At 43.6% G+C, this 23,446-nt stretch overlaps 1 protein-coding gene and 1 long non-coding RNA gene across 44 annotated transcripts in view; one reads left to right on the forward strand and one right to left on the reverse strand.

Annotated features, from left to right (window-relative positions):
• The window catches only part of Trpm3 (transient receptor potential cation channel subfamily M member 3), an 834,738-nt gene that overhangs the window by 790,714 nt on the left and 20,578 nt on the right, over positions 1-23,446 (forward strand). The window lies entirely within an intron of this gene.
• LOC119089015 lies at positions 1,146-21,448 on the reverse strand. Its single transcript, XR_005092886.1, has 4 exons — positions 21,111-21,448; positions 5,669-5,819; positions 4,941-5,051; positions 1,146-1,315 (listed from the first exon to the last, which is right to left on the reverse strand). It is a non-coding gene; the product is annotated as an uncharacterized LOC119089015 (long non-coding RNA).

The raw sequence follows: 23,446 nt of genomic DNA on the forward strand, positions 1-23,446 counted from the left end.
GAATGGAAAAGCTTAGTTATTTTGACTCTTATTGAACCCCCAAACTCCCATCCTTAAGCTGCATAATACCTTCCTGAATATGAGGTACAACTCATGCCCTGGAGATCCCAGTGGGATCAGGTGTGGGCTCAGGCTTTACCTGAAATTGCGTTCATTTTTTTTTTTTTTTTTTTTTTTTTTTGGCCTTTTATCCCCCCCCCCCCCCGCCGCCCCTTTATGCTCCCACTGTGCATATTCTCTTTAGTAAATAAATCACACTCATTTTAATGCTTTCCTGGGCGATGCTGTTGGAAGAAGCCAGCCTGAGATAGGCCTTGAGACTCTAAGTCTCCTCAGCTAAAACTCAAATTATTCACACTGGAGACTCCTTTCCAGCAAGGTGGGAAACCATGAGCATCCTGGATTATATATACAGCAGATGGCTGATCCAACCACCCACATTTACAGTGTGACAATCATCTCCCCCATTCCCCTCTTCTTAGCTTTGTATTGGTATAACAAAATCCCCAAGGCTAGGGACTTGACAACAAAAGAGATTTATCTAGGCATGGTGATGCACACCTATTATCCCAGCACTTGAAGGTTGAAACTGGAGACTCACAAGTTTAATAAAATCCCTCTAAGAGAGAGAGAAAAGCAAAGAAAAAGGGGAGGGAGGGAGGGAGGGAAGGGCTGGTTTGCTCAGCTCTGCAGCTTCATGAACATAGCAGCTTGACACTGGCATCTTCTGGGCTCTGGTAAGGGCTTCATGATGGATGCTGTCATAATGGTGGGAACGTGTGAGGAAGAAATCACATGGTATCACGAGAAACAAGAGACCAGTGAGGAACCAGGCTCGCCCTGCTTTATCAATCTCCACTCTTGAGAGAGTGAACCCACTCCGCATGACTGCCCAAAGGGATTATTGTCTCCAGAACCTAACTACTTTCCAGTGGGCCCCAGCTCTTAAAGGTTTCCCTATCTCAACATCACCATACAGCATACCAAGCCTCCAGTACATGACTTTGGAAGGTCAAGTCACACATACGTTCCAGCATTACAGAGCTGTGCGTGGTGGCACAGACCTGAAATCCCAGTAACTGGGGAGGCTGTGGAAAAAGTAAGACCCTGACCCAAAAAGAAAAGAAAAGGCATTGCATCATGGCTGACAGAAACATGACTGCACCCTCTTTAATAGTTGAGATCAGTAGCTGTAATGCAAGGCATGATGTTCCCAGGAGTCTCTTCAGGAAGTCATACTTGAAGCTGAAATAGCCACTCCAGTCTTAAGATTTTTATTCTGCATTCTTAATTTCTTGCTTTGTACCCACAAGGCCTGTGAGGAAATAGGAAAATATTCAGACATATTCCTGTCTCTAAGGAATTTGTAAACCAGGCCACGCAGGTGTGAGTAAAATTTTTCCAGAAATGACAAGATATTGTCTCAGGGTAATATGGTCTCTGTTATAGTTTGCCATGTTGCCATTGTAACCCCCAAAGTGGCCCAAGACAATCAGTAAACCAGTGTGTGTGACTATGTGTCAATAAAACTTAATTTACAAGAGCAGAAGGCAGGCCAGATCAGCCACACAGACTGATTAGTCTCCTGGGTAAGCCAACAAGCCATGAAAGTATATTGGTTTCCTCCCTACAGCGGCCAGTTGAACTCCAGCATGGAGTCAGTTTCCTCACTACTCAAGTTGTCTCCAAAGGCATTAGATGTGCTTACTTCCTAGGAATGTGTTATCCTACTGCTTCAAATAAAATGGCCCAACAAGGAGGACATCAGTTGTTACCAGGGTTCATGTGTGTATGAGGAAACCACACAACTTCTGAAGTGGATCTTGCTCCCAGACCACAAATACAGAGACTGCTGGGAAGCTGATGTTTACATTATAATTCCATTTATTTCTACTTTGAATTTATGCTCTTAAAAATGGGGAGGAGATCACTGTCTGAGGCTGTGGAGTATGGATTAGGATGGGTGGGGCAGGATGCAGGGCTAACTCATCAGTCCATATAGCTTCCTGCTGAACGTCAGTGTGACTCTTCCAGTCCTGCATAGTTAGAGTGTTTCTCCACAGTCCCAGATTCTAGAAACTTCCTCTCCCAGAAACTCTGCTACTTGTCACAGAACTCCCGGGATCATGCAGCCTGGTCCCACAAAGCACAGGTGGATTCACTCTCGTCCTCACTCACATGTGTGTGCAGACTCTCATTTCTCTCTCTCTCTCTCTTTTCTATAGCCCTGCTTCAGCCAGGACATTTGAATACACTCCCCAAATCTTTCTTTCTGTGTTCCCCTCTACAAACATTCCCAGATCTTAGGAAATTGTAAGAGAATAGTCAGAAAGATACACAGGCTCTCTCTGGGTTCTCAATGATAACTCTCCTGTCCGTGAAATGGTGAGAACAGAGCTAACACCCATTCAAAAGACAGGACAAGAAAGTGATGGCTTGTCATCATCAATGTCCATGAGGGGTTGGCTTCAGGACTTCACCTTGTCCTGTGGCTCCCCAAATCCACAGATGTTCAGGTCCTTTATATAAAATAACTTAGGTGCATCCTCCCTTATACTTTTAGTCATCTCCAAATCACAAATACCCAGTACAGTATAAGTGCTAAGAGCATGCTTATTCTCTCTGATTTAAGGAATAACATGGCTGGGACAGACACTGGTTTCTTTCAGGTAGTTTCCTTCCATTTCTGGTTAATGCAGAGCCCTCAGAAACAGTGAGCCAACAATATCTCAAAATCTTATCCCACCACATTAGTTTAGCCATCTTGTAATTAAAAACTGGGTATTCCCAATAAAAATAAATGTACAGGTTCCTGAATACTGTGCATAAACTATGCTTCTAAGGAAAATTACATGTGAAGAATTATGATCTGTAGCCTTTTCATTCTAAATCATTTCTCTGTATGGCTACAAGTGTTTTATAAATTCAAGGGACGACAGTGGTTCTAGAATATTCTTCTAGAACACTCCTGTGCAGTAGATACACAGTAGATCTGTGATAGAAGTGTGCTATCTAGTACCATAACTGCTGGTCTCCCATGCTTCTGAGTACTTGAAATGTGGCCAGTGCGAATGAAGGACTAAAATTTATATTTTGTCTCATTTTAATTAATTGAGATTTGAACTTGAGCAGCTGTATATCATGAGTGGGTGCCATATCGGACAGCTCAGCCCTAGAACAAAAAGCTTCCTTTAGTATGCCAACTCCCTGGGAGCAAAAACCACGTCTATCTGTTCGCTGTTGTAGCTTCAGTGGCTCAAGCTGTGTCTGGCACAAAGTAGCAACTCAGTCTCCAGTGCGTGATTAAACATCCCAAAGCAAGACACAGAGAAAAGCAGTGTTGTCGACTGCTTTAAATAATCAAACAAACAAGAAGGTTTCCATGAACAGACCCAAGGAGCTGGAGAAACCAGGGTTCCTGGAACGTCAGTCATGACAATGGAAAGGAACTGCAAACTGGCAGGCATGATCATGGACTCATAACACATGCATGCATGGGGTAAAGAGTCAAGGGGAGAAACATCCTGAAAGGGAATCCAGGGTTGACAAAAACCTGAAACTTAGCTGAGTCTGTTCTTTAGAAAATTACAGCCAGATTCCAGAAATATATCCAGGACAAAGCCATCATTCTAATATAGACACAGAGATTAGTTGTTGGACATCTGTAAAGAGGTGAAAAAATAGGAAGTGAGAGCGGAGGGCCTTCACTGCGAGAGTGCTGAGAAAGGGAGAGAGGGTGTGTGAGCTCAGCAGCAGGAGAGAATGGGCCCTGCAGAGTCCCCCTGCTCCGAGCTGTGCCACACTGGAGGTAATTGCTGTACATCCTGTAACCACAGCTTTTCCAAACACACACAGTGTTCTGACCAAACACAGTGAGGCAGATGGTTGATCTCCTCCAAAATGGAGCCAAGGACACCCATTTTGATTTTTAACCGATCTGCATGAACAGCATCCAACAAATAGACTGAGCTGCACACAGGTTAACAATTACCAGACCTTCCCAGCAAAGCACCTACATTAATTGTCCTAGAATGTGACAGAGTCCACAAAAGCCTGAAAGCAGTATGTAAGGAAGGAAGGTGCCAGAGATTTTGGAAGATAAAGTCCCCTACAGTTAGATTTTAGGCCACCTTGGCCAAAGGATGTTTAACTGAAACTTGCTTGCCTTTGGGCCAAGTGTTTGGTCTCTAAAATATCTGGCGCCAGGTTCAAGACGAGTCCTGTTTAGAAGACACCAGTAGTTTCTGGTCAAATATAAAATTTTGAGTCTTTGTCTTAGTGGCATCTTCAGTTCTGGTAGATAACTATTTCTTGATCTGGGTGGTAGTAACACTGGACATATATGCTTTATGGGTCCTTCTATAAGGACATTCAGTCTCACCATCTAATACAGGAAAGAATGCAGGGAACCGCCTGCTATTCCCAGTTTGAATGGATCCATTCAATGATACTGAACACTTCCGCATGTCAGGCTCTCTGCCAGAAGCTGGGGTTAAAAAAGGACTTTACTTCTTTGCCTTTGAGGAACACTTAATGGAGAAGATTGGCATATCAGCAGAACATCACAAATTGGTGTGATTTATTGCCATAGAGGTGACTTATAAGGACTTCACTCAAAAGAAAGAGGAATACACTTTAATTTAGCAGTAGCTCAGGGAGCCACAGCAAAGCAGAGGCAGAACAACGGGCGGTCAGAGGCATTTGCCTGGTAATAAGAGGTAAGCAGGATTGTGAATGGTACTAGGAGTTTGTCAGACAGATAAACCATTCTAAAGAGAAGACTGTCATGTCCAAAGTGAGAGACAGATGACAAAGCATGCCAGGTGTTAGCATATGGGGCTGGAAAGAGCAAAGACAGGAGATCTCCACACTCTGCCAGCCAGGAACTAATCCCCAGACTAATTCCACACACAAGGCACTCCCAGGTCTCCTGAACCTACCCTGGTTCGATGTGTTGTTTTCGTCTGGTTTCTTACGTGGCCTCTTGCTGCACTATCTGTTTTTAGGGGAGGTGCTGGGGCCAGAGGCTGTGTCCATCTTTTCTACTAGCACTTGAGGGAATGAACAGAGATGAGGTTAGGAAGACAGATTGCTAAGAAACACACTACATGCCAAGCTAAGAAATTTGGGTCTTTTCACAGTTCATCTTGTGTAGAGCCTCTTTGGAAGTGAGATCTCTAACTTACAAAAGCCAAGTGAGAGAGGAATGGGGGCCAGGGGAGGGGGAAGGGGGGGCATGGCTAGAAAATACACTACCCATGCTCACTTCAGGGAAGCCAGAGAAGGCAGGCAAATGCTCTTGGTTCCAAAACTCCCCTGACTGAGGACTAGCAAGCTTCCCTTCGAAGAGCCAGAATCCCCTGCCCAGGTCAGACCTGCAGGCTCCTCTCTCTTTATTTTAGTAAAGTATTTGCGTGTTTAATCTTAACCCTCCAAATAGCTGAAATCAGCAGACAGGGAAGGAGAGCTGGAAGCCAGACAGGAAATGTTGCAGCAGATGGTTCAGCCTGGATGAAGCAGGCTTGGAGCAGCCAGAGGGCAGCATGAGGCAACTGTGTGGCTGCGTGGCAGGGAGCAGGGCCGAGGCTTGGTGGTGGTGAAAGGGCTGGGCCTACATGGCAATTTCCCCGAGCACCTTGCCAGATAGCTCATGTTCTCCAAAACCCACCTTTGTGCTGCCGACGGTGCATTGCTAACGTCTGCTTGAAGTATCAGGATGACTTGAAGCTCCAAAGCCCTAGCCCCGAGTTCCTCCACAGAGCACCATCGCCAGGTCAGCATGCCTGCTCCTTCCGCATTCCACTTTCTCTCTTCTGGCCCTACAGGGAGAGGGGAGGAAGAAGAGCTGATGCATGCAAGTATCTCTCTCTCCATCCCTTGCCCTCCCTCTTCTTCCCCTCTTCTCCCTCTCCCTCCCCCCTCACCTTTTGCTTTTTTTTTTTTTTTTTTTTTTTTTTTTTTATTCTTAGTTCATCCTTTGTCAACCTACAAGTACATCAGACATGTACCCCACAGGAAACTCAGAGGTTAAAAGTGTCTTAGGACTGCCACAAGACGCTGAAATATACCCAAAGAAGCTTTCTTGTGACACAGAAAAATCTCTCCGGATCTGGGATTATAGGACACTCTCTAATATGTTCAAGGTTATGGGTTCTGTCCCTAACACTGCCAAATAAATGATGATGATGATGATGATGATGATGATGATGATGATGGCCTCCCAAAGTTCAAATCCATTTTATTGATCCTCAACCATGGATAATGTGGCCCCTTACACCCCACCCCCAGCAAAGAGATATCTGGCTTAGAAATTTTGTTTTTATTTTATTTTTTTAATTTCATTGAGTTTGTTCTTTGACAATTTCATACATTTATAGTATGAAATCTGATTATGACCCCTATCTCTCCCCCACCTCTATTATTTCCCTCTGTTTTTCCTGACAAGTCCTCTTTGCAAATTAATGACTTGGTTGTTATTGTTGTTGCTGTGACCAGCTACCAGGCTCGTCTGTGTGACCTTGAGTTTGGAACTATGCACTAGAGCCTGGTAGGCTGTTCAGTGATTGTATAGCTAAAGGCAATGTTCATCAGTAGTAGCCAATAGTTCAGTATCAAGGCCTATGACCCTGTAAGTTCCACCCACATCCATGAAAGACTGTTCATAGGCCCAGTCTTGGGTAGGCCCATCACAGACAGCCTCGGCTGCCATGAAGTCGTGGTTACATTGGTTGCATGACTGTATTTTACAGGTCCTCTCCTTATCTTTCAATTCTCATTATTTTTTTTTCTGTCTCCCTCTTCCATGCTGTTCCCTGACCTTAAAGGTGATAGTATAAGTGTCCTATTTGGGATCAAACATTCAGCTGTCACTTGTTCTCAGCACCTCGAGTAACCATTTGTCTCTGGAGTAGCATTTGTTTATGGGTATAAACATATATATTTAAAAGGCAGCATGGTGCTATGATGATTTAGCTAAACAACATTATTGAGTTCACCTCTGGGGCCTAATACCTCCTTAGCTGTGGGTTTTTGACAGGGTTTACAGTATCAAGTATGAATTCTTTCTCGTGGAATGGACCTTAAATCCCATCAGAAAGGGGTTGGTTAGCCTCACAACAGTTGTACCACTAGAGCATCAGTGGACACATTTTGCCTAGCTGGGTAAGCCCACTGATGCCTTGTCTTCCCCAGAAGCCTTTAGCTCTATCAATGCTAGCCAGCAGGAAGGAAGCTGCCAGCTCAATTCAAGCTTGCTTTCTCTGTACCCTGCAGCCAAAGTGTGTGGTTTCTTCAGCAATGGAGCCTTTTCAACTAGTTCTGGTGGGCAAAAAGGAAGAGTGATCAGAGCCTACGTTGTTTTGAGGGCCTCTCTCACCTCCCTGACCAACAACTCTTAAGGAGACATATCACACATGCCACTAGGAATTTTGTTTAGTGACCCAGGCTTCTAGGAACAGCATTTTTTTTTTTCAGGCATGCAGACTATCTCCCTAGCTCTCTTTTTTCACTTCTGTTTTTAATTGACTTGCAAAGCAGTAAATTTCCAAATGGCTTTTTCATACACCCTTAGTTTCAGTTAACTCTCCCTTCCTCCCTCCTTCCTTCTCATCTGTCCATACCCCTACATCCATCCCTGCTTAAACTTTCCACTCCCTACATTCCCCCTGTCTTCATATCACCTATGCTGTATATCTTCCCCTCCCTGAAGGTATCACCTGCCCCAATGGCCCTTTTCTGATGCCCTTACTTCTACAAGTATGCCCAGTTAAACATAAATTTAAGGTTTGGAGTTGGGATCTACATCTGGGTGAAACCATGTAGCATTTATCTTTTTGAGCCTGGGTTTCTTCATCTGGTATACTTTTTTTCTAGGTTTATCCATTTACCTGCAAATTTCATAATTCCATTTTTCTTCACAGCAGAATAAAACCCATTGTGTGTGCTCTACATTTTCATTATCCACCCATCAGGTGATTGATATCTAAGCTTATGCCTTTCCTAGCCATTGTGAATAGAGTAGTTATGAACATGGATGAGCAAGTATCAAGGAAGCAGAATATAGCAACCTTTGGGTATCTGCACAGGAGTAATATATCTGATCTAATGAGAGTTTTATTTCTCAGTTTTTGAGGGACCTCTGGTTTCCATAATACCAGTACCAGTTTACACTCTAGGAGTATTTGAGGTTGTTGTAAGTCAGAGGGTGGTACTAGATCTAGAAGTAGGCCAGGGCTATTGATCATCATCCTCCAGTGTCCCCCAGACAGAATCACCCTATCTGCTCTGTTAATCAGTACTCAGGTGAGAAAATCTGGTCTACTAGCATCCAAAATTCAACTCCCAATCATTGCTTCTTAAAGGGAAAGGCCACAATGCAATTGCCTTCTCATCTAGAAAGTCCTAAATGGAAATTCTAAAAAGGCCCCAAATACTAAGAAACTGAAGCTAGGACTAGAGAGCTCTAGGTCTCTGTCACCATCCCCCTTGCAACATTTTGGAACATCTCTCTCTAATCATCTGAGTTAGAATAACACACAGAGATGGTATCTAGATAGCCCAAGGGGGAACTGCTCTTGGTAAACCACAGTAGATTTTGTCTCCTGATCTCCAGCAGCCATTTGGATAAAATTAACCCAGATATCATTTCAATATAAGAATGAGAGTGGGGTGGCGGTGGTGCAAGCCTTTAATCCGAGCACTAGGGAGCCAGAGCCAGGCAGTTCTCTGTCTGGTTCCAAGGCCATCCTGGTCTACAGAACGAGATCCAGGACAAGCACCAAAACTGCATGGAGAAACCCTGTCTCAAAAAAAACAAAGACAGGGAGAGAGAGAGAGAGAGAGAGAGAGAGAGAGAGAGAGAGAGAGAGAGAGAGAGAGAGAGGAGAACCTGGGAACCCTAACTTGTCATTCAGAATCCACAAGTAGTTGATAGAGCTAGATAAAGTCAACCTTAATGCTTCTCTTCCTGACTTTGTGAGAGACCGCAATCAGTTTTCACAGGTGGTGGGAAATCACTGTGATGTTCTGGTAGATAAGGTGGTAGATGACCTCAGAAGTCCTACCTGAATTACCCAGTTCTATCAACATAGTGCTTCCCTTGGGATGAAACATGAAGGAGAATCATTCCACCTTGATGGGGCTCAGTTGTTACAGTTGCCAATCAGTGCCAGCAAGCCAGATTCCAAACAGTCCTTAAACAGGGGCCAGTGACTTGCCTGAGCAGCCCACGGGGCTCAGCTTCACAAAAGCACAGTTCTTGAAGCAGAGAAGTAAGACTGCCGCGTGCCCTTTTTAATATTCTGAACAAGGGCTTCAGAAGTAAATGCCACCGTGAACTGAATGGTTACAGTGCTGCACAGGAAGGCCAGTGGCCGACAGGTCCTTCAAAGTCTCTCACACCACCTGAGGAACATAATGTTCACCTACAGAAAGAACGATATAGGATACATGCGGTTCTATTATGCAGTAAGTAATTGAATATACAGGGCAGGGGACGCCTCTTCCAAGCAGGACAAGCACTAAAAGACTGGATTCCTTTCAGTAGATTGGAGATTACAAATCCTATCAAGTATCAAAAGTGCCACTGCCTTTTGCCAAATGTACAGCAGTTATATTTAAGCAGATTGTACCGAATATCAAAATTCCCATGTTCGCTATTAAGTGTGTGATAAAGGCAGGGTCACGGGCTCCATGGGCTTCTTCTGCATGACTAAGGAAAGGGAAAGTCAATTAGCATCCGTGGAGTCCCTAATGCAGTAGCTGACACCAGGACAGGCTTATGACACACTGCAACTCCCTAGTCCAAGTCTGCTCATGGATAAAAAGAAGAGTAAAGAATATGCTGAGGCATGCAGCAGAGGCTGAACGGGAACCCAGGCCTACTTCCGAGTCTGAGTCTTACTTCCTACATGTTAGCAGAAGGCTGCTTCTATCTCGTTCTAGATCTCTTCTCTTTGCCCTGAACCTCTCTACAGTGCTGAGTTCTATCATGTATCCATTTGCTTAGTAATCACTTACTAAATGCCCTGCTCAACACTGGAGATGTAAAAATTGCAATAGCCCCTTTGGCCATTCTGAAAGTCCACAGTGTCAAAATGCCAACTGCCAAGAGGATGGAGAACCTTCCAGAAGCCAGTGACTTCCCCAGTCATGAAGTCCAATGAAGGGTCATCCTTTGGCCTCCTTGAAGGTGGCTATAGTTCTAGAATAGTGACACTTTAGATTCATTCAGAAGCCCTCATCATGGATGACTTAGACACTCTAGCATGGAAAAACATATTGTGTCTTCCTAGCAGAGTCTCAGCTGCCTTTATGAGGATATAAAGTATTATCGACCACCAAAACAGTGAATATCCTGGTAATGCCAACATGAATGCAGTATTTGCAAAGGAAACAGCCCACGGGGGTAGGGGACAGCAACAGATGAGTACTGTTAGGATGAGGCAAGTATAAAGTGTGCCCTGAGATGTAGGAAATACTACTTTACATGCAACACACTTAGGGAAGGCTTTATAGCAAAGTTTACTTCTTGAAGGCTTACCCTAACCCTAAGCAGTTTATATTCATGGTGGGGCACAGGGTGGGTAGAGAACCAGGCTATAAACAGTTTTCTCTAGTGTGACAGGGACAATCGATGATAAAACCAGATATGACCTTCAGCATGTTATTGAAACTGTGTTTGGGTCCGCCTTAGGTTTCCCTCACAGCAAAGCTGCTAAGTATGAGAGCATGCCTTGCAGAGCAAATATGATGAGCTCATAAACCGAGGAGTTCATGCATATTACCATTTTTTTTTAATTAATGATGTCAAAGTGTGTTGCATTTAAAGAAAAATAATAGTAACCATGCTGGTAGTGTACAGGTGTGCCAGATTAATGAAAGTGATATCTGAGGGCAAAAGTTGGAGAAAAGAACAAAACAAAAGACACAAAACCAAGCTCTACAGGGATGAGACACCGGTGTTAACATTGGAAGGATAAAGGGGGACTTGTAGGGTTGAGTCCTGTGAAGCCAAATTTCGAAAAGCTGCTGTTTCTTCCAGTTTCTTCCAGCAGGGATGCAGCTCCAGACAGATGGGAGAGCCTCACCTCATCCCAACAGTGAGGTGCTCCTACTCCATGTGTCTTTAGTGGAAAACAAGTAAGCCAAAACAAGCTGATTCAAATAGCATGCTTCTCTCTCAAAGACAAGTTAGAACTGATGTGTTATGATGCTCTCATCACAAAAAAAAAGTCCTGACTGTTTCTGTCATGTGTCTGCTTTCCAGCCAGTCTGAAGGTCATTCTGGGCAGCTGACCCAATTACTCATCCATTCTTGGATCCAGCAGTTCTGTGCTGTGTGCTAGTAATACATGAAGCTGATTAAGCTGCTGCCGCCTCCTCCTCTCACTCAGACTCACAGACTAGTGGAGGTATCAGATAATAAACCTAGAAACACACGCATAAAAACATAAGCTTGGGCTAGAGAGATGGCTCAGTGATTAAGAACATGGGCTCCTCTTCCAGAAGATCTAGGTTAGATTCCTAGCACCCACATGGTGGTTCACAACTGTCTGTAACTACTACAGAAGATCTGACATCCTCTTCTGGCCTCTATGAGCATCAAGCACACATGTGGTGCACAGATATTCATGCCAGCAAAACATCCATGTAGCATGAATCTTAAAAGTTCTTATTAATAAAATCAAACCTGAGCCAGGTATTGGGGTGAACTGGAAGATCAGAGAGACAGAACAGGCCACAGCTTCCTCACCTTGCCAGTTTCTCAACTGATCCTATTTCCTCAGACTGGAAACCTCTGAGTCCTCATATCCAAATGGATCTCAGCTGAACTGCTGCTAAAAGCCTAAAATCTTAACCAGCCAAATGCTTCTAGTTTCTGGTCCTCACGTCTTATATACCTTTCTGCTTTCTACCACCACTCCCTGGGATTAAAGGCTCACTTTTTGGGATTAAAGACGTGAGTCACCACGTTTGGCTGTATCCTTGAACACATGGATTTCTGCTTCTGGAATGCTAGGATTAAAGGTGTGAGTGCCACCGTTTTCTAGCCTTTGTATCTAGTGGCTGCTCTGTCTGTGACCCCAGATAAGTTTATTAGGGTGCACAATATTTTGGGGAATACAATACCACCACACATCCATATAAGTAAGATGAAAAAAAAAACACATAAGCTTGAGCCCTGTAAGTCTGTGATTAAGAAAGATAGAATGATATGAAAACCTCTAAAAGGACACAGTAGAGTCTCAAGGAAAAGCCCTCTGAGGAAGTGGCTTACTTCTAAGCCAAGCTATGCAAAATGCACAGAAGACTGTCAGAAGAACCTAGGGAGGTAAAGTTACCTGTGCAAAGGTTTTGAGGCTGGAAAGAGAGTGAGTCCCGCTGGGAGCCTGATAACAGACCAACAAGGTGGGAGCATGATGGGTAAGGAGGTAATGACACCAAGTGAAACTAAAGAGGCAGACAAGGACTAGGTTGAGTGAGCCTTTTAGACAGCATAAAGGTTTGAACTCACTTCTCTGTTCAGTATAAAACCTAGGAATGGTCCTGTGTAAGAATGAAGTAGATATGGACATTGAGGAGGATGATAATTATGGTGGTGTGTGTGTGTGTGTGTGTGTGTGTGTGTGTGTGTGTGGTATAATTTGTATGATGTGACCTCCACTATAGCACTGATCCAAAGGTTCCCAGTATGTTTGATGACCCAACAATCCTGTAGATTAGTAGCAGGCAAACTTGACTTCTAGCTCAGCTTTGTCCTAATGAGCAGGTCATATGAACCTAACCTAGTACCTCCCTGTAAAATGAAGTGACTGAACTCGACTTTGCTCTTGGTGGCCTTGACTGAGGTAACATCACCTCTGTATTTTGGAGATTTTGTCTTAAAAATCTTGATGTGTTTTTTCTTGCCAGTCCTTAGAGGGGATAAGATCTAACAATCAAGCCTTGTTCTCTGTCTACAGATTTTTAATATCCCAGAAAATAATCATGTGGATGAAAAACCTGGTTATAATTATCTGAACCTAACTCCACCTTACATTTAAATACATTAATACAATTTTGCTTATTCTTAATAAATCACATATTTCTCCAGTCATGAAACCACCATGAATATCAAGGGAGGTGGCATTTTTTTGCTGTGGAATTTTCTCTAGGGTGGTTCACCATCTTGGAAAATCAGCTTTCTCATGACAAAGCAGTCACTGTGTTTGGAGCTTATATCCATCTACTTTTGTGTCTGTCCCATTCCTGGAAATCCTCTCTATAATCAAACACAACTGCCTCATAGCAGCATCTAGAATACTTATGTCCAAGCATTTATAAGTTCAGATGTGTGCTACTTTGTTCCTTTTGTTCTTTTATATGAAAAGACATTATATTGATTTTTTTTCCCGTGGCTATGTACACAGGTAAACTATATCATAGCAGAGTACAGGAGACCTAGAAACTAGTTAGTATGAAAAAGATGTCAAGTCTGATGAGGTTAAGAGCAACTAAACAAGTTTTTTTGGTGTCCAGAATGATGCTATTTTAGGAATCTAGTTACTTATAATCTCCAGGTAGGTTCTTGATTAAGTTAGCATATGAGAATTCTGCTATGAAAATTATATTTTGTTAAGTGATGCAATGTGACTAAAGATGACATCATTGGTAAAGGGTTAAGAATGCATCTCAAGGATGGAGTTTTTGCCTAGCCTATGCCCAATAAAGAAATAAATGTCACTATTAGGAATCCAGATACAGTGGCACAAACCTGTAATCCCAGTACTCAAGAGATAGGTGCAGGACATCAGGAGTTCAGAGTCATATTTAGCTACAAAGTGAGTTTGAAGCCAATCTCAACTAGATGAGATCCTAGCTCAAAAACCCAGAACCACAGGGCTGGAAAAATGGCTCAATAGTTAAGAGCACTGGTTGGCTCAATAGTCAAGAGCACTTCTTGATTTAAAAAAAAAAAAAAAAAGCGTGAGTCGAGCAGTAATTATATCTAAGGTAACAAAAATAACAACAGCAAATGCTATTACTAATAGTAATAACAATATTACTTTCCAGAGCTAAGAATATATTTAAAACTCAGCAACAGAGTATTTGCCTAGCATACAGGAGTCCCTAAATCAATTTCCAGAAATGCACACACTACATACGATTAAAGGGTGTGTGTATGTATGTGTGTGCACCCCCGCGTGTGCATGCATGTACATGTCATGGTGCACATATGGAAGTCGAGAAAAACTTTTGTGTGTTGATTCTCTGCTTCTACCATGTGGATGCCAGGACTGGAGCTCATCAGGTGTGGCAGCAAGTACCTCTACTCACTGGGCCATCTCACCAGCCACAATAGCAGTCTCTATATACCAAGCAAGCACTGCTCCCCCACACTTATGAATGCTAATACTTCATTTACTGCCCATGAGGAGCCTATGATATCATATTATTGAACCTATTTTTAACGAGTTAAGAAGCAGAAGCACAGAGAATATTACTGTATTGGTTGAAGCAGAGAAAATGGGCAAATGGCCAATTTTGTGGGTCAATAGTGGCCTGTGTCAGAAAATTCCAATGGTTCATATTTGCCTAACTAGGAATTTAAGTAAGGTACACCACTATTTGAAGGACAGAGCTGGGTTGATGTCTGTGCTGAGATCTCCAGCTCCAGATTCTCTCATAGAAGAGGCCAGTGTTTATTGAATACTCACTCTCTGTGCTAGAGATTATACTTAAAGCTTTACATGCAGGTCTGATTATGAAACAGTCCAAGGGAGCATATGTGTTCTGCCACAGGACAGCTTATGATGGCAATGCTGAGGTTTGGAGGCATGCTGATGGGTCCCAGGGCCTGGACTCATGTTCTCTGTCTCTTATGTGTTTAGGGTTGTGGCAGGATTCAAACTGAGACATGTTGTCCCTGTGAATGGACAGTCTGGAGAGGAGAGGCTTTTCCTACCATGCTTTCAGTCTGGTGGGGATTACAGAAGGGAGACACATTTACTCAGCAGCTCAAAGTGGCTGATAATATTCTGGTGGAATGGGAAGTTTATCTCATAAGGTCATCAAAGGAGAGCAAGGAAATTCATGAGAGGGGTAAAAGAAAATGGACTAAAAAGAAAGAGACTGTGAACACTGAATGAAAGCCTATAAAAGTTATGCCGGTGCTCCTATCCTGGGGGTACTTGAACGTGAGGATTGCATTGGAAATTTTCTGTCTCTTCCCTATTCTTGAATGGTTTTCCAGTCAGCCAGTGGATATTCTATGGTTGCTTCTGCTTTGTGTAGGGGTCATGTCATAACCTAATATCCAATTGACTTGATTTACACCAAGATACTCGCTCACCATGAGAGGAAAAAGTAGCTGAATGTTGCTCTCCCAAGAATGTACATTTTAAAATATCACTTAATAATGTGACCTAAAACTAATTTACTGATTCTGTCAGGTAAGTCTAAGTGAGCCAAAATGCTGGGTAATAGAATTTTTTAAGTGTGGCTCTATTATTCTGACATGCACACATCTGAAATTAGCCTAGCTACAGACTGCATAGCGAGAAGAGACACACAAACACAGAGTCCTAGAATCCAAAGTAGTTCCAATTTTGAGCCAAAAGTGGTTCAGACCACCAAATGCACACAAGAACAGAAAGATTCTGCAGTCTGTTTCTTTAAATCTCAAAATAGAACAGATTATGTTCCATGTTCCTTGCTCACAGGTCAGGATTCTGAATCAGTTCATGAGGCAGGAGAAGACAGATGTAAATAAGGCTGGCTGTATATGTGTGTATAATTTTATATATGGTCTATATATAAATTAATTAAGTGAAAGGGTACAGCAATGAAGATCTTATTGGCACTGCTCTGTGCATTTGATCTTATATACCTGCCATCAGTAGAAGCATCTCTACAGCAAATCCATCTCTTGAATTCGGAAGTCATAGACATGACTGTGAGCATCTTGATTAGTCTCAGATGCTGATACATAGAATTCCACTGTCTGATAAAGTCAAATCCCTTTGTTTGACATTCCTAAACTCAGCATCACTGGTTCTATTATAATCTGGGAGCAGTTGGAGCAGTGCATATCCATGACAACCATCGACAGAACCAGTCCCTTCAATCACCTACTAACATGAAATGACAGATAGCAAAACAAGATTTGTGCTTTGTTCATTGCTTATATAAGCCTTGTTGTAGCTGGTCCTTAACCTCTTCTCCACTGAGTTCCTACTGCAAACCCAACCTGCTGAGGGGAGCTGTCAGTCAAGGAGTGCCCAAACAGTATGCTCAGGCAGAATGGTTACCCTTGCACCCATCTGCACCATCCAGTGAAATCCAGAGGTCTCTGTTCCCATGGATCAGAGACAGATCTCAGGTGTCTTAGAGTCTTCAAGTCTGTGGACTAGGTGGCCTTATCTAACACAATATAAACACGTCAAAATCTGCACTTGTAGAGTATGCCCGTGTCAGCCAGCTCCATTTTTCAAGGAATTGCTGAACAAAAAAGGAAAATGAAAACTTGGCATTTTGAGTTCTTTCATTAGAGACTTGTGGCCAACTTCCAGTTGTCAAGTGTATTGTCTACATAGATATAGTTTGAAAGTAAACATGGTAGCCAAAATTTCTTATGGCCGGACTTACCCTAAAAGTTTACAAATGGTCACTGGTCCGACATCAGGATGAAGCACAAGAAAATCCAGAGTGCAGACATTAGCACATCAGTCAACCCTCCCTTAAGTGACCCTCAAGATCCTCACAATGGCCTGGCATTGTGGTGTGTACCCTTAATCGAGAGACAGAGGCAGGTAGATCTTTGTTAGTTCAAGGCCACATAATGAGTTTCAAGTTAGCCAGGGCTACGTAGTAAAACCTCATCATTTAAAAAAGAAAAAATCCTCACTGTTAGAAGTAACATGGTATAGTAGCTAAAATATTAAAATGATGACCAGCCTGAGATACAGACTGAGACTCTGTTGTAGCAGTAGTGTTTATTTGGTCTAGTAGTGGTTTTGTTTTGTTTTGTTTTGTTTTGTTTTTTTTTTTTTTTTGTTTTTGCTTTGGTTGTTTGTTTTTTGGCTTTTTGGTTTGGTTTGGTTTTTTTTGTTTGTTGGTTGGTTTTTGTTTTTTGAGACAGGGTTCCTCTGTGTAGCTTTGCACCCTTCCTAGAACTCACTCTTGTAGCCCAGGCTGGCCTCGAACTCACAGAGATCCACCTGCCCCTGCCTCTGCCTCCCAAGTGCAGGGATTAAAGGTGTTCATCACCACTGCCTGGCTTGTTTTGTTTTAAAGATGATAGAAACTTAGGTCTGGATTCAGGCCTTTTAGCTGTGTATCATTGGAGAAGTTACTTAGCTATTTTGCCTCAGTTTATTCATCTCTAAAACAGGCATAATAAAAGATGTGTACTTCTTGTATTTTCTCTCATTTTTTTAGTTGAAATTTATAAAACATGCAAAACAATTCTTGGGATAGAACAAGTGCTTAATTAGTATTGGGTAAGCCAAACTTTTTTTTTTTAATTAAGTGAATGGGTAAGAACTTCTAAAACGTTCCTTGCTAGATTTAGTCTGATTTATCTTCCTTATCTGGCCTTGATAGCTTTATAGAACTGTGTCAGTTGCTGTGCGGATCAAATGAGGGAACAGATGGGAAAGTGCCTGTCCTCGAACCTGCTGGGCCCAGAATCTGCAGGATGGCTGTAAATACAAATGTCTGCTAGATCTCCACAAGGGCCTTTCTATTGGTGAATCTGAAACATGTTTTGTCAGACCTGTCTCAACTCTGCTCCTTGAAAAGTTATGGAAAGCAATTTGTCCATCGGCCTCATACCTGTGCAAGTTAGCACATCCCATCATAGCCAGACAGTCTGTATGCTGACTTCACTGGCCGTTGGTTTTCTGTCCTCTTACAGGGAATTCCATCTTATATGGAGTTCTAACTGCAATCAGGCATGCATGGGGTCCCTCTACCTCCTGTCAGTGAACTTGACTTCTCTCAGCTCTCCTCCCCTTGTGTTTCTCTCTCCAGTCTCTGCTCTGTTTGCTGGTATTGCGTGTGTTTGTACAATCGCTGAGAAAACAACACAGAACCTGAGCACTCACCACCCTCCTTTTTTCTGAACAGTTGTACAAGTCTCCACTCCCCGAGTCCCGTTCTATGAGAATGCAGCAAACAGCCTTTGTCTTGGGAAGAGGCAAGGGACAGCAGCCCCAAAAAGGCCAACTTGTTTCCTTTCTATGCAGAACCTAGAAACCGGCCAATTTTTACACTGCTTGTGGTTCAGTTTTAGGATTTTTCCCACAGCTCTATTCAGACCAACTTGGCCAAAGGAAACACTGTTTGTCCACTATTGTTCAGAGGGGAGCTCCACGAACATTAGCTTGTTAAAACTGTGTCAGCAGCCAGGGTTCTAAAGAACAAACACAGATCAGCGCTCGCATGCATGCCACGGTTGTACAAGCTGGGGTATTTTTATAAGGGCACAGTGCAGCTATCTCCTCTTCCAGTGTTCCTAGGGAACGTCATCAACCGAGTTGAATATATTAACGTTATTAACATACAATTTCTGTAAACCATCTCTTCCACTCTTCATCTTTTAAATTAAAGCATTCCTATCTCCATGAAGAAGTCAAATAGGAATTTAAGTCTTCTGTTATGTCATATGATGAGTCAAACCATCTAGAGAATTTTCAGCCCCCCTGCTGGCTCCAGATTCATGCCTGGTCTTCCTGCTTCAGCAAAGGTTAAGGCACTTAAGGAGTGAGAGGGTTTGCCTGAGCCTGGGTTTATTGTTCTTAGGCACAGCAGGCGCACTGAACAGTGTGTGCTGAGCCGCACCACGGTGGGGTGGCGGGTGGCGTACAGCTACAGAGAGAAAAGCTAGGCTCGGGCCCTGCTGCCATCAATGAGAACCCTATTCTCTCTCCGTGCTGTGAGGTGTTCGTCTATCTTTAAAAGTTACTTCTGCTCAAATCCGATTAGAAATCAACATTCTTTTCGGCGGACTGCTGTTTGACCAAAAGCTGGGGTGATCTGCGTGGGTGGGACTGAGAGACAGCTGGCGAGCCCCGCTCCTATCCTCTGCTTGAGATTGCGGTTTTGTTTTGAGACAGTGTCTGGCTTTGTGACCCAGGCTGCCTTCAAACTCAGTGTCTTCTTCCCTAGACTGCCCTTGAACTTGAAACCCTTCTACCAAGTGCTGGGGTCACAGGCATGTGCCACCATGCCCGGCTGCCACCTGTCATGAGCCTTGCTCTTTATGAGTGATATTTTCAGAGTATAAGGTACCAAAACATGACTGCCATCAGTGCGCCCTGCTGAGTGCCAAGGTGCCCCCTATTTCATTAAGGGCATAGCAAACTACCAGAAAAAAAAAAAAAATCCTGAAAAGATGGCTGACCTAAGGCTACAAAACCATCAGGCAGAAGCATGAGGGAGAAAGGAAAATTAGTCGGTTACTTGCATTAAACCCAGGATTACAACACAGAATGTTGTGCCCCACGCCTGTCACCTCAGAACCTGTTTCTCCGAGGTCTCTCCAGAGGCCCCACGTGATGCTCTCTGCCCTCACCCTTCCCTCTTCTCCAGCTGCTCTCCCAGCGTGGCTTCGGGCACAGGGACCTTCCTGATCTCACAGCACACAGCAGGCAGGCTTCCACCTCAGAGCCTTTGCTAAGCAATGCCTGCTGCGTGAACCAGCCTTTTCTTAGCACCTCTCGGCCAACAACCCCATCTGAGACCAGTCTGTTCCCATCATGCTCTCCCAGTGTGGTCTCTTGGCCACCTGGACACACTCCGGAGCCTTCCTGCTCCAGTGCCAATCATCTCTCTGCACACGACTCAGTTTGCTCATTCATTCAGCTCTTGCTTCTTTTTCATAGATTCCCCATGACCTCTGCCCTTCGGCACAACCATTGCCTCCCCAGTGCAGATGATGGAACAAAGGAGGTCTTTAGTGCTTTATTCATTGGTGTATCTCCAGCCTGCCTCATACAGGTGCTCCACAAATGCTTGTTAGATGAACGGCCAAGGAAGCTAGGCATGTATCAACATCATTATTAATACTGTCATTGCTAGTATCATTATCACGGGCCTAAAGATGGGGAAACTGAAGCTCTGACCAGTGAGTGGACCTGAACATACACAGCTGACAATGGCTGACTGAGAGCCCCACCTGAACCTGCCCAAGATAGCACCTCGTTGTGTGATATTTTGATCACACTTGGTTGCTCCCAAACCTGACAATAGAGTTTGTTTTGAATCAGAGGGCAGAGCTAGCTACCAGCTGACCAAAATTAAACGTAGAGGTTTTGGAGGACTGAGCATAGATAGACACAGGAAGTAGTAGGGTGGGGCTTAGAGAGGGTCTCAGTCCTTTTGTATGAAGGAATGGGGGGGTGAGGAGGGAGGGAGAGGAGGTTACTGGTCACTTATCCACTGCTTCTCTGATCATTCAGGTTCTTACTCTAATATCTGTCTCCTGAGTTTTTATTGTTAAAAAAATAATTAGAAAAACACTCCATCTGGTGCCCAACGAGGGCAGTAACTTCAAGAAATGATTTAATGAGATAGACCAGTGGCAGATAGCTATCAAATCAGAGAATGTAGGATGGGGTGATGGTTGTGAAGAAATAAGCTGGGATAGAGAGCAAAAGACCCTGCCTCCACTTCCCTTTTTTCCCACTTCATGGACATTTGGGCTCATTATTTTAACAGATAAACTCATGGAGATTAAAATGCTTATTTTAACAACATACATCAGTGTTAGTCCAGTGTATAAAGGTTTCTTGTCACCTATTTCATTATACCCATCGTGGTGTTGCTATTCAGCCTACGTTTGAATGTCTAGTCCCAACACCACAGCAAGTGCTGGGCACTGGCATCTGGGCTTGCTGACAGCTGTTTAGCTCCCAAGCAGAACGTGGACTGCATACTATGTGGATTCTGTACAGCTGAAGGATCACCAGTGGCAGGGCGAATGGCTATAGTCGTAAGAAGGAACAGGGATGAGGAGACAAGAGATTGAGCTTGGCATCTTGAGTACAGCAAGGGACATGGAGAGGGAGTATGCCAGAGGATGAGAACTATGCCGTGAGGACGAATGGCTTTCCCAAATTGTCACTTACCAGGGCATGTGTAATGTCAGCAGGAACTCGAGTTTGCTTATGTGCATGAACTGAACGTTAGATGGCTTCCACGAATGTGACACCCCTCAAGCGCAGTCTGATCAGAGTCAATGGGAGCCATGGATCATGTCTGTGGTGCTGTTACAGCCTTATGTCCCCTAACGTGCATCCAGGCAAAGATGTGCCATCCGGCTCGCTGCACTGATCCCTCCAGGCACAAGCAGCCCTGATGTTCTATTACTAGTTTCTTTATTATAGGACAGTCCATCTTGAAGATGGTTCCAGCTCATCCCTCTTCAGATATCTCGGTGACCACGGACTCACTGGAGACGTACGGGTTTCTGAAAAAAGCATGCAATTCCAATTTAAGAAAAGAAAAAGCAACACACATGTTTCTCTCTTGCACCCATAATAGGAGCGACATCATCTCCTGCCCTCAGAACTCTGAAGTCAAGTGATAACTTGAGGAATTTGATGCCATCCTGGTCTACATAGCATGTTCCAGGCCAGGCAGGACTACATAGAAAGTCTCTGTCTCATATAAAAAAAATTACCATGGAATATAAATGTGTGTTGTAGACCACACTTGTAACCCTAGTACTTTGGAAGTGGAGGAAGGATGATTAAAAATTGAAGACGTTCCTGTAGAGGTGACAGCAACACACAAATCCAGAGAAGCAAAGGGGGGATTTTTACTTATACTTGTTACTCTTGTATGATTGTGGGGAAGAAAAAAAAAAACTAAAAAAAACACCTTAACAGAAGAAGTTATCTTGGTATGCAGTTTTAGAGAGATCACTGCCCCATCCCCCCACCCCACCCCTGCCCTGTCATTGGCCCCACACTTTTGGGCAGGGCATCATGGTTACAGGGATATGTGGTAAATAAAGAAGCTGTTCACCTCATGAAGGGTGGGAACCAGAGGAGGAATACTGTAAGGAGCCAGAGCAGGAGATATCCCTGAAGGATGCATCCCCAGGAACCTACTCCGCCACCCAAGTCCCCACCTCCTACCTTACTCTCATCGTATCATGAACGATCAGTGATCCATACACTAATTAAGTCAGAATCTCTACGTTCTAAGTGCACTCTCAAGAGATATCCCCAAATATGGGCTTTACTAATTTTGTAGGCATTTCTCAATCCAATCAAGTTTACAATTAACATTAACTGTTGCATGTGATCTCTGTATTTTTATTGTTGTTATGGTTTGAAGAAGCTCATTCGATCCTGTGCGTGCGTGTGATGCTGAGGTAAGCCCTCGGTAGAACTATGACTTATGCAATACTTATTTACATTTTTCTAACCTCTGAAGAACCCTTCTCCCATCTTGTTGCTACCCCTACTATCCAGAGGGGAAGTGTTCTGAAAATGTTCCTGCTCTGATGAGAAACTATTTCTCTCTATGACTAAAGACACAAAGAAAAACACTTGCTACAAGAAAACAAAACCACTCAAACTAAGTTAAAGGAAGATTGCCTATAGAGGAAATCACAGAGGCGTTTGGAGACAGGATATGCAGCATGAAGTGGGTTGATAATGAAACTGGAAGTGATTTGGGGGAGTCAGCACCTGAAGACATGGCCTCCGCCATCTCCTTTTCTCTCTACTTTCCAGCCTCTGTCCATGTCATATGTCTTATCCTCCCTGGCTCTCTCTCTTTCATCCCTTCCCTCCTCCCCTCCTTTATTTAGATATCTTGTGTCACTCTTTTGAGACCAATATGGCCTGCTTCTACCTGTCTTTTCAATTAAGTGTCTGCCATTGTCTAGCTAAAATCTCTGCACTGGAAATTAACTTCTGAGGACAAAGTCTGACTAGCCACTGGTCACTGGGCAGCGATAGGATGTGTTCCAGTCAGTTATGACCTGAATTGGAGTTGGAAAGTTCTTAAGCCTGCCCCACCTGGGTACCAGTAACACAGTCTTTAACTCTTTAGGGCCATCCTGGTTTATAGTCACCTATTTGCACAGTTTTAGCTTTGAGCTATTCAGAAATCCATTCACAATTCTAATCATTTAGAAAGCACGATGTCAGCTGGGCGTTGGTGGCGCACGCCTTTAATCCCAGCACTCGGGAGGCAGAGCCAGGCGGATCTCTGTGAGTTCGAGGCCAGCCTGGGCTACCAAGTGAGCTCCAGGAAAGGCGCAAAGCTACACAGAGAAACCCTGTCTCGAAAAACAAAAAACAAAAAAAAACAAAACAAAAGAAAGCACGATGTCCCAAACCTAGGTATGTTGTGGATATATTGGAGGTGTTCTGGGTGGGGGAAGAGGGAAGAGAATTCAATTTCTTTTCTTCAGAGGAAAAAAAGTAAACAAAGGACTTCCCACAAT

The sequence above is a fragment of the Peromyscus leucopus genome, chromosome 1, assembly GCF_004664715.2.
Source record: "Peromyscus leucopus breed LL Stock chromosome 1, UCI_PerLeu_2.1, whole genome shotgun sequence".
Taxonomy (NCBI): Eukaryota; Metazoa; Chordata; class Mammalia; order Rodentia; family Cricetidae; genus Peromyscus; species Peromyscus leucopus.